The 11,417-nt window shown below is 53.2% G+C and overlaps 1 long non-coding RNA gene across 3 annotated transcripts in view; it reads right to left on the bottom strand.

Moving 5' to 3' along the window:
* LOC132006908 (uncharacterized) overlaps positions 1 to 9,819 on the bottom strand; it is a 12,781-nt gene extending 2,962 nt beyond the window's left edge. Inside the window, exons 1-3 of one of the 3 annotated variants that reach the window (XR_009401253.1) lie at positions 9,440 to 9,819; positions 6,429 to 6,518; positions 3,210 to 3,342 (exon numbers count right to left, since the gene is read on the bottom strand). This is a non-coding gene — a long non-coding RNA (uncharacterized LOC132006908). Of the gene's footprint in view, positions 1 to 3,209; positions 3,343 to 6,428; positions 6,519 to 8,608; positions 8,738 to 9,439 lie in introns of those variants that run through there. The other 2 variants (XR_009401254.1, XR_009401252.1) reach the window with 2 other exon arrangements.
* Between the last annotated feature and the right edge of the window lie 1,598 nt (positions 9,820 to 11,417).

The following is an 11,417-nucleotide window of genomic DNA, read 5'->3' as shown; positions in this document are numbered from 1 at the left end:
ACAGAAATGCAAAGTAAGTATCACCACCCTCACTTTGCAGATGAAGAAACTAAGGCCCAGGGGATTTACAAACATTCTCACATTCACAGGTTGCTGAGTGGTTTCTCCAGGATGGGAACCCATTCCTATAGGATTTTTCAGCCAGCCCTCTCAACCACGATCTTCACTACTGCTCCACTCTTCTGGGTTTTGTGTTATGTTTCTCTAAAAGGATGGGACTTGTTTTTCTGAGCTGGGCTGGGAACTAATGCTGACACAAAGCAGAGACTCACTACACCCCCTCCCCCTCCCCCCCTCCCCGACTCCCGCCAGCAAACAACCCACACCCAACATGGCCAGTCTTTCCACCATGAGCTTGATTCTTTTGCGGTTTCTGCAGACCATACCCAGAGCTTTGTTTCTGAGACGTGCTGGAGGGAGGGAAGAGGCCCTGTCCAGACCCCTGCCAAGGCTTGTCAGGACCCTTGGCGGGCTATGAGGACCCAGGCCTGCGGCCGCCGCACCACAATCCCCAGTGACACCTGAGTGCTCCCCCACTTCGGTGGGCTCTCCCTTTTCCAAGTTCGTGGGCTGCCTGCTCCTTCCCAGCTGTTCGCCGGGCCGGGGCGGTGGGGAGACCCCACCGCCACCGCCACCGCCGAGGGGCCTGCTGAAGTTTCTCACCACCTACCGCTGCGATGACATTCTCCCCTGGTTGGCGGGGAGTGACAGTGATAGATTAAAGGCGCCAATTAAATTAGATCCTATTTTAAAGAGCTTGAGCTGGATTTACTTTTAATTATAGTTCTGTGCTCGCTGATGAGGTATTGTCGAGGACTTAACAATTGGTTGATTGTGCGTCCGAGTGTTCAGAGCACAGTTTCTGGGGAAAGACCAGGGAGGGCTTTCCTCTTAAGCAGCTCCTTGGGATAACACAGAGGAGGGAAGAAGAGGGCAGGGAGGGAGGGTGGGGGGCCCGGTCTCTCTTGTCCTCGTTTTCTGCTTTCTACGTCCCCCGTTACCTGGAGATCGAACGAGCCCAGCACAGGGTAGAGAAGCGGGCCAGAGGCCGTGGAGTCACGTGGGTTTGGGGTGCCCCTCCCCGCTTCCTGCCTCTGCCCCTCTTGACTGCATGTGTCACCCAGGATGAGGCAAGTAACCTGCCCTGTCTGTTTCCTTTCGGTGACTCATTGATTCATTAATTCACCTCAACAAGAATTTATTGAGCTTCTAGAATGTGCTGGCACTTCTTCTAAGTGTTGGTAAAGGGGCAGTGAACAAAATAGGCAAGATTCTCCGTCCAGGGGAGCACACAGTCTGGTGGTGGGAGTGAAGGGAGCAGCTGCAAATGTGCACAGGACACAATGTCAGGGAGCGATGCATGCGGAGAGGAAAATCCAGCAGGGTTGAGGTGTCACAAGAAGACCCCATTTTAGACAGCGGCCAGAGAAGGTCCCTCCAAGGGTGATGTTTGAGCAAGCAAGGGGTTGGGCCATGTGGGTATCTGGAGGCACAACAGTGCAGACCAAGCAGTGCAGACCAAGGGAAGAGTGAAGGCAAAGACCCTCTCCCTGGTCAGGTGTCATCCCTGTCGCCCTGTAGACCCTCCGCCATGCCATCAGCTAAGTCCTGTCCATGTGGCCACTTCTCTGTGCCCTGAGAGAGGTGGGCTCTGAAGTCTTTGTGATCACCCTACTGGGGCGCCAGCCGTTGGAGATGCTGATCTGTAGACATGTCTGGCTCAGGGAAGGAGTGCAGTCCTTGCGCACTGATTAAATGACACATCCCAACAGTCCCCTTGGAGGACACCACTTGGGGGGCGCAACTGTTTGTCATAATGAGAAAGAAAAGAAAGTTCAGAGTAGAAGTCCAGAAGCCAGGTTTACACCTGCGCAGTCCTACCTGAAAAGGGCCTTGAGCCATTAGGCCAGTCGCCTAGGTTTTTCCTTCCTGCTTTGCCGGCCGCGTACAAATCAAGTGAGTTCAGGCAAATCTCTTGCCCCCCAGAGCTTCATTTTTATTGTCCGCAAAATATAAAATGAGTCTATTTTGTGGTATACAGGGTACCTTGTAGCTATAGATGGGGGCAGGACTTTGAGAATCAGAATCACGAAGGGGAAGGGGAGAAGGGTCTAGAAGAGGTCAAAGAAGACCCCCCCACCCCAGCCAGGTATCGAGAGTGTTCTGAAATCTTTGTCATGTGCTTAGAAGTGGCAGCCCCATCAGTGGCTGGGTATCAGAGAAGTTCTTCCCTGGCTCAGTTTGGGTCCCCGGATGCAGAACTGAGACAGGGATTCAAGGGTGAGCACCTTATTTGGGAGATGAGCCCCAGAAACACCAGGACGGAGAGTGGGGTAGAGACACAGGGTGTCAGCAAGCCAGGGCCATTGTGGAGACGCTGAGATCACGTGCCTCAGAGTCCTCCCGCCTGAGGGCGGGGAGCCGGGACATTTTTATGGCGAGTCCTGTTGGTCAGAGGTGGACAGTTGCTCTGGGACATCAGGAGGGGTATGACATCTCTAGGGCTTCTGGCCCTCGACAGCCGCAGTGGGCAAGGAACACTTCTGGGCTTGAGGGATCCCCAAGGTAAAAGAATGACGGACCCGGCCGTGGAAAATTGAGTGGGGTTCACTAAAGTGAATATGGGTAAGATGTTAGCTGGACTCTGACAGCCCCCTAAAAGAGGCGGCCCCTCATTGCTGGCTGGAGGCCCTGAGCTCGGGCCAGCCCTCAGCAGCAGGGGACAGGTCTGCACCCTGGCCCCAAGTTCACCCTTGTGTGTGCGAGCTTCTAGCCTTTGGGGAGTCGAAGGGACAGAATCCAGAAAGAGAAGACCAGCGGAGAGAGACGGAGCTTCACACCCCCAGGAAGATTGGTATGCCATCCAAACACCACGCGCTCAGCCCCTCGGAGAGTGGGCGACCAGCCAGCGAGTGGAAGCCTCTCGGGGTCATGCCCCCTGCAGGGGCTGCTGTTCCCTGACTGGCAAGAGAGTTACCATGGCAACCAACAAGAACCCACCCAAGGATCCTCCGGTGAGGAAGGCACTGAGTGAAGACCCAAGAGTCCGGGGAGCGCGCGCGTCTCTACAGCCGGTGGCCAGAGCCAGAGAGAGTTGGTTTTCCTTACTCTTGGCGTTTTAGCTGTGACCCATATTGCACCCATACACAACCCTCCCTAAGCTGGTTGGGGCCCAGGAAAACACCTGTCACAATGTTGTGCCGACTTACCGTGTAAGCAGGAACACGTGGGTGTCTCTGTTTTCCCCGGCACAAAGTGATTCAGATGGTACCAGTTCCTTGGCCTCCACCGTGGGAGGCGGCAAGAGCTGATACAAGGGCGTCTGGGAGGCATTTGGAGCATCTTGAAAGAGAGAGGTTGTCAAGAATTCCTGCTATGAAATGGCAGAGTTCTCCTTCTCTTTTTTAATTTGAACCCTCATGCGCTTTCACATTGCATTTAAGATATTCCAAACCAGCAGCTGTTCTGAGACCACAAGCCATCCAGAGCCGCTGACCGCAAAATAAAGGCAAAAAAAAAAAAAAAAAAAAAAGAAATCTGAATTAAAAAGAGATGCTCCTGACTTGTGGCCAGATTTCAGTTTGGCTCTTAAAAGCTTCCTCTCTGCGCCAGCTTCCTGCGCTGACCCCCAGGCTCACTCGGCTGTGAATTCCTTGCCATTACATATTGAAAACAGGAAATGAAGGGGCCTTTGGGTGGGGGGGATGGGAGAGCTTGAAACAACTTCAGAGAACAAGCTGATGAAGTCATAGATCTTATCTCCCTGCCTTTTCCATGTCAGGTTTCTTTAAAGATAAGGTTAGTGAATCAGAATGTTCTGCCTTTTTTTTTTTTTTTCCAAGATGGAAGCAGGGGAGGATTTCTTTAATCCCCCATTCCCTCCCCGTGTTTCTAAAGATAACCAGATGAGAGAAATACCTAGGTCATGAGCACGTGCCTGTAAAATGCTATTATAGGACAGTTTCCCCATCTTGGTCCCTGAGGGCTGGGGCGGAGGGTGCGGGGAGGGAGGAGGCTTGGGAGGGAGGGGGCAGCTAGCCATCCGGCCTGGGCCTGGTGTAGTTGTTGAGGATGAGGATTTCCTTGTCCCTATTGGTTCATTAAGGTAGGAGTTCAAGCCATAGGGGACGCTGTGGGCCTATGTCCCGTCTGTGCCGCAGAACCAAAGGAAGGTGACTTCGGGGGTCTGAAAGGGAGGGGAGAATGTCGTGTGTTTGGGTCCTGTCTGTGGGGACAGCCAGCAGGAATGCCAGCCCCGTGGGGATATTCCTAAGCGAGGGGTTCCCCAGGCTGTTCCCTGTGCTGACAGGGACAGCAGTGTTAAGGTGACAGTGGCTTGAAGTAGCCCAGGGGAACCTATGTGAGGTGGGGGGAAGGCAGGAAGGCAGCCCAGCTGACCACTCAGGGCTGAGAGGTGAGGCCGGCGTGATGAGCCGTGAGGGCAGATGTTGAGGGGGGCAGGGAAGGTGGGCGAGGCAGGGCTGGGGCAGCTCAGGGGGACTGGAGACCTTAGGGTGTAGTGACTAAGGACATAGGCTTTGGGACCAGTAGACTTCGGTTCCAGCCTCAGGCATGTGACCCCAGCCTCGGGTTTTGGTGGTGGGTTGTAGTTGTTTTTTTTTTTTTTTTTCCCGCCCCTCCTTTTCTGGTAAAATTGGTCAATACTTATATCGTTACGGAGATTAAACATGTTAACTTTTTTAAACAGTGCTTGAGGCTGTGAACTGTGCAGGACGCTAGGAGGATGTATTTATGTAGTTCCAGCAAAATTGTGTCGAGGGAGGGGGGAGCCTGCCAGGTTAAAGGGAAAACACGCTAAGCTTATTTATGAAACAGCTTCTATGGCCTCTTGGTGAACCTAGAGAACAATTTACATCTGGCAAAGCGAACCTGCGATGAGCAAGAGATTCTGGGTTTTGTGAGTGGTTTGGGGCAGCCCGCTGGGAAAGGAGGCCCCTTGACTCTCTTAAGCGGTAGACACCTGGCCTTGGCCCTGCCCCACCCTGCCAAGGTTGATGGATGTGAGTCAGGCCCTACAGAGGCCAGGCTTTCCCCTTGAGACAGTTGGGAGGAAGAACTTGCAGGAAATGAAGTAAAAGGAAGGGATCTGTGGGGTAGGAGGGACTGGGGAGGGATGGCAAGGATAATACAGCAGGGGTTAGGGCAGGGGCGGTTGTGCAGTCCACAACTTGCACAGCTATACATGGGAGCCCAGGAGTGGGGATGTGAGAAGAAACAGAACAAATTAGAAAAGGAAAAGGTGACGGGCAGGGCAGCAGAGTGGGACTCAGGGGAAGGCTGTTCCAGGCTTGATTTCACAGGCAGCCCAAGAGAACGGAAGGACTGTTGCTTTTGCAGTTCTTTCTCCCACTAAAAGGCTTAATGTAAATGAAAGAGCATAGGCTACAGGCCATGTGCTTGTCCCCCAAACAGAAAAAGAGCAGATGAATTAGAATCCCTGAGAGAGGGACTCAGCAGATGAGTTTATAGTCCTCCTCCCCCTCCTGCCCCCTACTGCCCCCTACTCCTCCCCTGGGAGCACCAACATGGAAGGAAGTTTCCTCCATGTACTCTCCCATCTCTGCTCATGGGCCCCATGTTCCCATCTCCCCCCATTCCCCAGGCCCTGGGGAGCGCGCTTCTGATTAGAGCAGAGCTCCCTATGTTCACAGACGGCCTTTAGCCTTTAAAACCTCCTTCTAGGGCCGCCTGGGTGGCTCAGTCGGTTGAGCGTCCAACTCTTGGTTTCGGCTCGCGTCATGATCTCATGGGTCGTGGGATTGTGCCCCGTGTCAGGCTTCTCGCTCAGCGGGGAGTCTCCTTGAAGATTCTCTCCCTCTGCCCCCCCTACTCGGGTATGCACTCAAGCACCTTCTCTCTGTCTCTCTGTCTCTCTGTGTCTCAAATAAGTAAATAAATAAATCTTTAAAAAGAAAAATCAAAAAATTAAAGCTCCTTCCAGTTAAGCAGAAGCTTCCAGGTGAGGCCTGTTGAGGAACTTTCTAAAGGCATCTTGGAGCAGCCTGGTGTTCCCACTGCACCGCTGTGGGCCAGGCTCTTCTGGCTGGGGGCAGGAGGGATTGGGAGACTTAACACCCAGCTCACGGGTTCAGGATGCCGCCACCACCCATGTCCAAGGGGAGCCGAGACGGCTCTTCAGCAGCAGGGGCAATGCGCTTCAACCATGTCAGTGGGTCTCATCCTTGGCTGCCCATGAGCGTCCCCAGGGGACCTCCACAAATTCTGTGCCCAGTTTCCATCCTGAACCCATGGAACTGCAGTCTCTTAGCATGGGGACCAGGCACCTGTCTTTCTTAAAAGCTCTTCCAGGTAATTGTAACAACAAAGGTCAAGAAATTGCTACTGTAAGAACTTCCGTGACTCCAAGCAACAACTGACAGTCCTCCTCCCAGCCTCCGTTGACCCACCAGCAAAACAAGGGAATTGGATTTTGGAGTCTGCATGTCCTGTGAGTTCTGGGATTCTGCAACTCTGGGATAGAGAGGCAGCTGACAGACCTGTAGACATAAACACATGAGTGCTTAGGCCCTACACACACACACACACACACACACACACACGCTCACACATTCACACCTTCTTCCTGCTCTGCCCTACAACTTTCATCTTGTCCCTCCCAATGTAAGAAATCCTTGATCTCAGCTACCCCCCCTTCCTCCCCAAAAAGGCTGTCAGAAAATTCTAGAAACATTCTAGATAGAAGATCAAAGGTCAGAAGTTCTGAGTCAATAACAAAAGGGGGAGTTTGCTACAGACGTGGGCTCCCAGCTTGGAAGTGCCTTGGATGTCCCCTCCCACCCCTCTGACTGGTCCTGAAGAAACTAGTCTCTAGAAGGTGAAGTTCGTTGTCTAAGGTCAGCTCAGGTAGTTGGTGGCAGAGTGAGGGCAGGCTCAGGACCCAAGTATGGTCTGAGGACTTTATGCATCAAGATGACCCAGACACTGGCTGAGAATTCATGTTCCTGGGCTCCACCCCAAATTTTCATGTGTCAGACTCTGTGTGTGTGAGGAGGGGAGGAATCTGATTTTAAATCTGCTCCCCTATAAGCCCAGAATGTTCCCACACTACCACCTTGATAGCAAAGAAACTGGCCTGGTACACTGGCGGCCAACTAACCCAGGGCCCACATGTGTCCCCTCCCTTTAATCCTGATACCTGGGGAAAATATCAGACTGGCCAGGCCATGCTCAAGGCTTGTCACTCTCTCCTAGAGAAGTGGGGGTGTGGGGTGGGGCGGCTCAGTGTCCAGGGCTAGGAAGGCCGTAATGGGAGGAACCAGACCCAACTGTGCCCCAAACCTGGTGCCTGACTGCACAGCCTAAGGTCTCCTGGCCATTACCCCAGGCTGCCCTCACCAGGAGCCTACACACCAGATGGACACCTGCACTGAGGGGCAGGAGGGGGGGCACCCCAGTCAACACGTGCAGTTCGGCCTGGCAAGGACGGCAAGGCCAAGTTCAGGGGTCCAGATGTGGCACAGGTAAAACTAGCTTGTCGTCCAAGGCAGGTGGGCTGTCATTCCCTGTTTTGTGGCTCAGCAGATGTTAGATCTGCTGGGGTTTGACCCTGTCCGCAGTATAATCTGTCAGTGCAACTTTAAGCTCAAGGGCGCATACTGCAGAAGAGGATGGTGGTAATAATTGCGGGCGGCATGAACGGAGTGCCAATCGTGGGTCAGGCTCTGTGCCAGGGGCCTTATGGACGCTCCCACAATTGACCCGTCTGGGTGTGTCCCACAGAAACGGCCACATCCTAGTCCCTGGAATCTATGAGTGAGACCTCATCTGGCAGAAGGGACATTGGGGCTGTGATTGAGTTAAAGACCTTGTGATGGGGGTTATTAACCCGCACTGTCTGGGTGGGCCCAGCGCCATCCATCACAAGGGTAGAAGAGTCAGAGTCAGAGGAGGAGTGAGGACAGAGACAGAGATCAGAGGGGGCACAGGATGTCATGCTGCTGACTTTGAATATGGAGAAAGGGGCCACAAGCCAAGGAATGCCGGGGATCTCTAGAAGCTGGGAAAGCAAGGGATCAGATTCCCACCCACCCACGCCCCTCCTCCAGGAGAAGAACAATATTGCCAAGACCATGATTTTAGGGGCGCCTGGGTGGCTCAGTAGGTTAAAGCCTCTGCCTTTGGCTCAGGTCATGATCCCAGGGTCCTGGGATCGAACCCGCATTGGGCTCTCTGCTCAGCGGGAAGCCTGCTTCCATCTCTCTCTCTCTCTCTCTCTGCCTGCCTCGCTGCCTACTTGGGATCTCTTCCTGTCAAATAAATAAATAAAATCTTAAAAAAAAAAAAAAAAAGACCTTGATTTTAGCCCAGGGAGACCCTATTTGGAATTCTGACCCCCAGCACTGGAAGGGAAGAAGTTTGTGTTGCTTTGAATCACTGTTTGTGATACATTGTTAGAGCAACAGTAAGAAACGCATCCAGTCAGGACTCCCACTTCACAGGTGAGAAAATGGAGTCTCCACAATTACTCTCTCTGCCTCCCTGGTTCCCCGACTGTAACCTCCCACTTCTGCCCTTTGTCCAGTTGTCAACATTTCTACAGCCAACATGGTCTCCTTTGTTTTTGTACCTTCCACTCAGAGCCCGGTGCCTGACCACGGTGAGCCCCATGCTGACAGTGCTCGAACCCGTCAGTGAATAGCAGCAGGCGAGCCAACGGTCACCCCCATAGCCAGGCTGGTCAGGGTTTCGAGAATGGCTGGAGTGGGAGGCTAACTTTCTGTTGAAGAACCTGGACAGGAAGGGAAGGGGCAGTACAGGGAGATAAAGGGAGGTGGGGAGAAGGAGGGAGAGCAAGCGAAGGAGGAATTTAAAGGGGAGAAGGAAGGGGGGAGGGGGGGAAGAGCGGGGAGGGAGAGAGGTAGGGGAGGAGGGCATGAGGCAAGAGAAGGGAAAGAAAGAGGAGGAGGAGGGCAAATGAGAAGGGAGAAGAGGCTTGTTCTTAAGAGCCAGGAAGGGTCACTAGCTACACAGACAGCATCCAGTTCGTGCGTTTCCCTGGTGCTTTGCCTGAAGTCAAAGACTCCAGCTGAACCCTTGAAGTGTGCCGAATCTACCACCCAGGGAAACCTGTCTCCACCCAGAGCCAAGGAGACCTTGTCATCAAATAGAAAGGGGTCACAATCCAGATGAAGCCTTTCCAAAACCAGGAGGGCTTGAAACCTAGCCTGAAATTGGGGCGTGTCAGCTGACAATGCATCCCCCCCCTCCCCCGTGCACTCGGACCTGCTCGGCCAGACCACAAAAGGGTAGAAGCGCAACCTCCCTTCTCCGCCTTTCCTTCGCCCTCATGCTGCTGGTCTTCTTTGTCCACACTGGATTCTCAAGCTTCTCCCAGAGACCGGGGGCGGGACGGGGGGCAGCCTGTTCCCGTCTCCCAGAGGTGAACCTCTTTACTCACCTCCTGCCAGGAGCCTCCTTCCAGCCACGGATGGGTCAGGATGTGACTGGAGAATCCAGATGCAGAAGGGCAATTGCCCAGCGGATCGGTTGAAAACAAAGCTAGCTCTAGAACACAGTAGAAATTTCTTTCTCAAGGAACATCCATCCAGCAGGTGACAGGGGCCAGGGCTCTGCTTCACAGTCACTGGGGGACTTGAACCAATGGGGAGCCCAGTCACCCTGAGACGAGAGGTTCTAATTCCGTTGGTTAAGGGTGAGACATGGACACAGAGTTGGGTGTTTTGTTTTGTTTTGTTTGATGTTCCCCTGGTGACTTTAATGGGAAGATAGAGCTGAGACACTCCTGTCTTCCCATATCACCCAGGGCACCAGCGGCCAACCCCCAATAGAGGAAATGGAAGAAACAAATCAAAGGGCCACGTAGGAAGTACTTACCGGCCAGGCCCAGAAGGGAGACACCTAACTTCTCTCTCTCGCTCATTGGCCGGAAGTCATCACAGGGCCACATTTCACCCCCAGAGGGCAGCTGCGACATGGAATGCAGCCGCGTGCCCAGGAACAAAGCAAAATGGGTTAGGCACCATCTCACTGGTCTCTGCCCACACCACGCTGTTGCTGTCCTTGAAATCCGATCTCAGGCTTCAAGAAAACATCTCCGTTCTTTCTGTGTGCTTGCTTTGTGTGACAACAAGGATCCGGACCCTGAGGGAGTTAGAAGGTTTAGAAGTCCCTGCGGGAGTTAATGGCACAGCCCTCTCTTGAGATAGTCTGACTGGGACGTTGTGAGCTGTACAATGTCCATTCTCCCTTGAGCTGAGCCAAGGGTGTGGCTGTGGGACTACTGGGTATCTGAGGGAGGGCCTGGTGGTGAGTGAGAAGAGGAGAGTCCCCTAGAACACGATGTGAGAGGCAAGACTGGGCAAGGCAGAACAGAACCCCGGGAGGAGGGGGCGGTGGCAAAAGAAGCAGCTGTAGGAAGAGAGAAAAGGGAAGGGTCTACTCATGGGAGGGAGCCGGGCGTGTGTAAAGCCCTGCATTCCGCCTGATCTTTCATGCCGTGACGCACCGAGGTGGACAAAAGAAAAGCCACTCCGAATGCCACCTGCAAGAGGTAGCCCTTGAGCGGCCCTGAAGGGTGTCGATGGGTGAAGGGGAGGGGAGGGCACAGAATGCTTCTCTGCCTTTGCTGGTTTGCCTGCGCTGGATGTGTAAACAGCGTTAACATTCTGCAGGGCTCAGATCAGTAAGGTGCCCGTGCTTGGGAACTGAGAGAAGGGTAGAAAGCTTCCATCTGAGGACGGAGCTGCCATCATGTGAGGACCAGAACATATACGTTGCCCTTTGGTTTTTGCTCCTTAGAGCAGGTTAATAGAATGAAGAGTGACTCAGAAAAGGGTATCTGGAAAGCCCCATGAGGACTAACTTGAAAAATGAAGTGTCTTTAATTTGGTAAGTATCTCAGTGTGGGTAGCGTAAACAACAAACACTGGGACCCTGGATGGCTCAGTGGGTTAAGCATCTGCCTTCGGCTTAGGTTATGATCTCAGGGTCCTGGGATCGAGTCCCGCACCTGACTCCCTGCTCAGCGGGGAGTCTGCTTCTCCCTCTCTCTCTGCCTGCTGCTCCCCCTGCTTATTATGCACTCACACACACTCTTTCTCTCTGTCAAATAAATAAATAAAATCTTAAAACACAGCAAAACAAAAAACAACAAACACTTATTTCTCATGGTTCTGGAAGCTGGAAGTCCAAGGTCAGGATGTCAGCATGGTATCGTTCTTGGTGAAAGCTCTCCTCCTGGTTCATAGATGGTCGTCTTCTTGTTGTATACCCACAGAGTGGGGATAGAGAACTCTGGTCCCTGCATCTCTTTACAAAGGCATCAATCCCATCACGGGGGTGCTTCACCCTCATGACCTCACCTACACCTAATCGCCTCCTAAATGCCCCCCACCCCCGCAAAGACCATCGCATCA

Source organism: Mustela nigripes, chromosome X (genome assembly GCF_022355385.1).
Source record: "Mustela nigripes isolate SB6536 chromosome X, MUSNIG.SB6536, whole genome shotgun sequence".
NCBI classification, from domain to species: domain Eukaryota; kingdom Metazoa; phylum Chordata; class Mammalia; order Carnivora; family Mustelidae; genus Mustela; species Mustela nigripes.
Note: the sequence above shows the minus strand (reverse complement) of the source record. Positions and strands in the feature narration are given on the sequence as shown.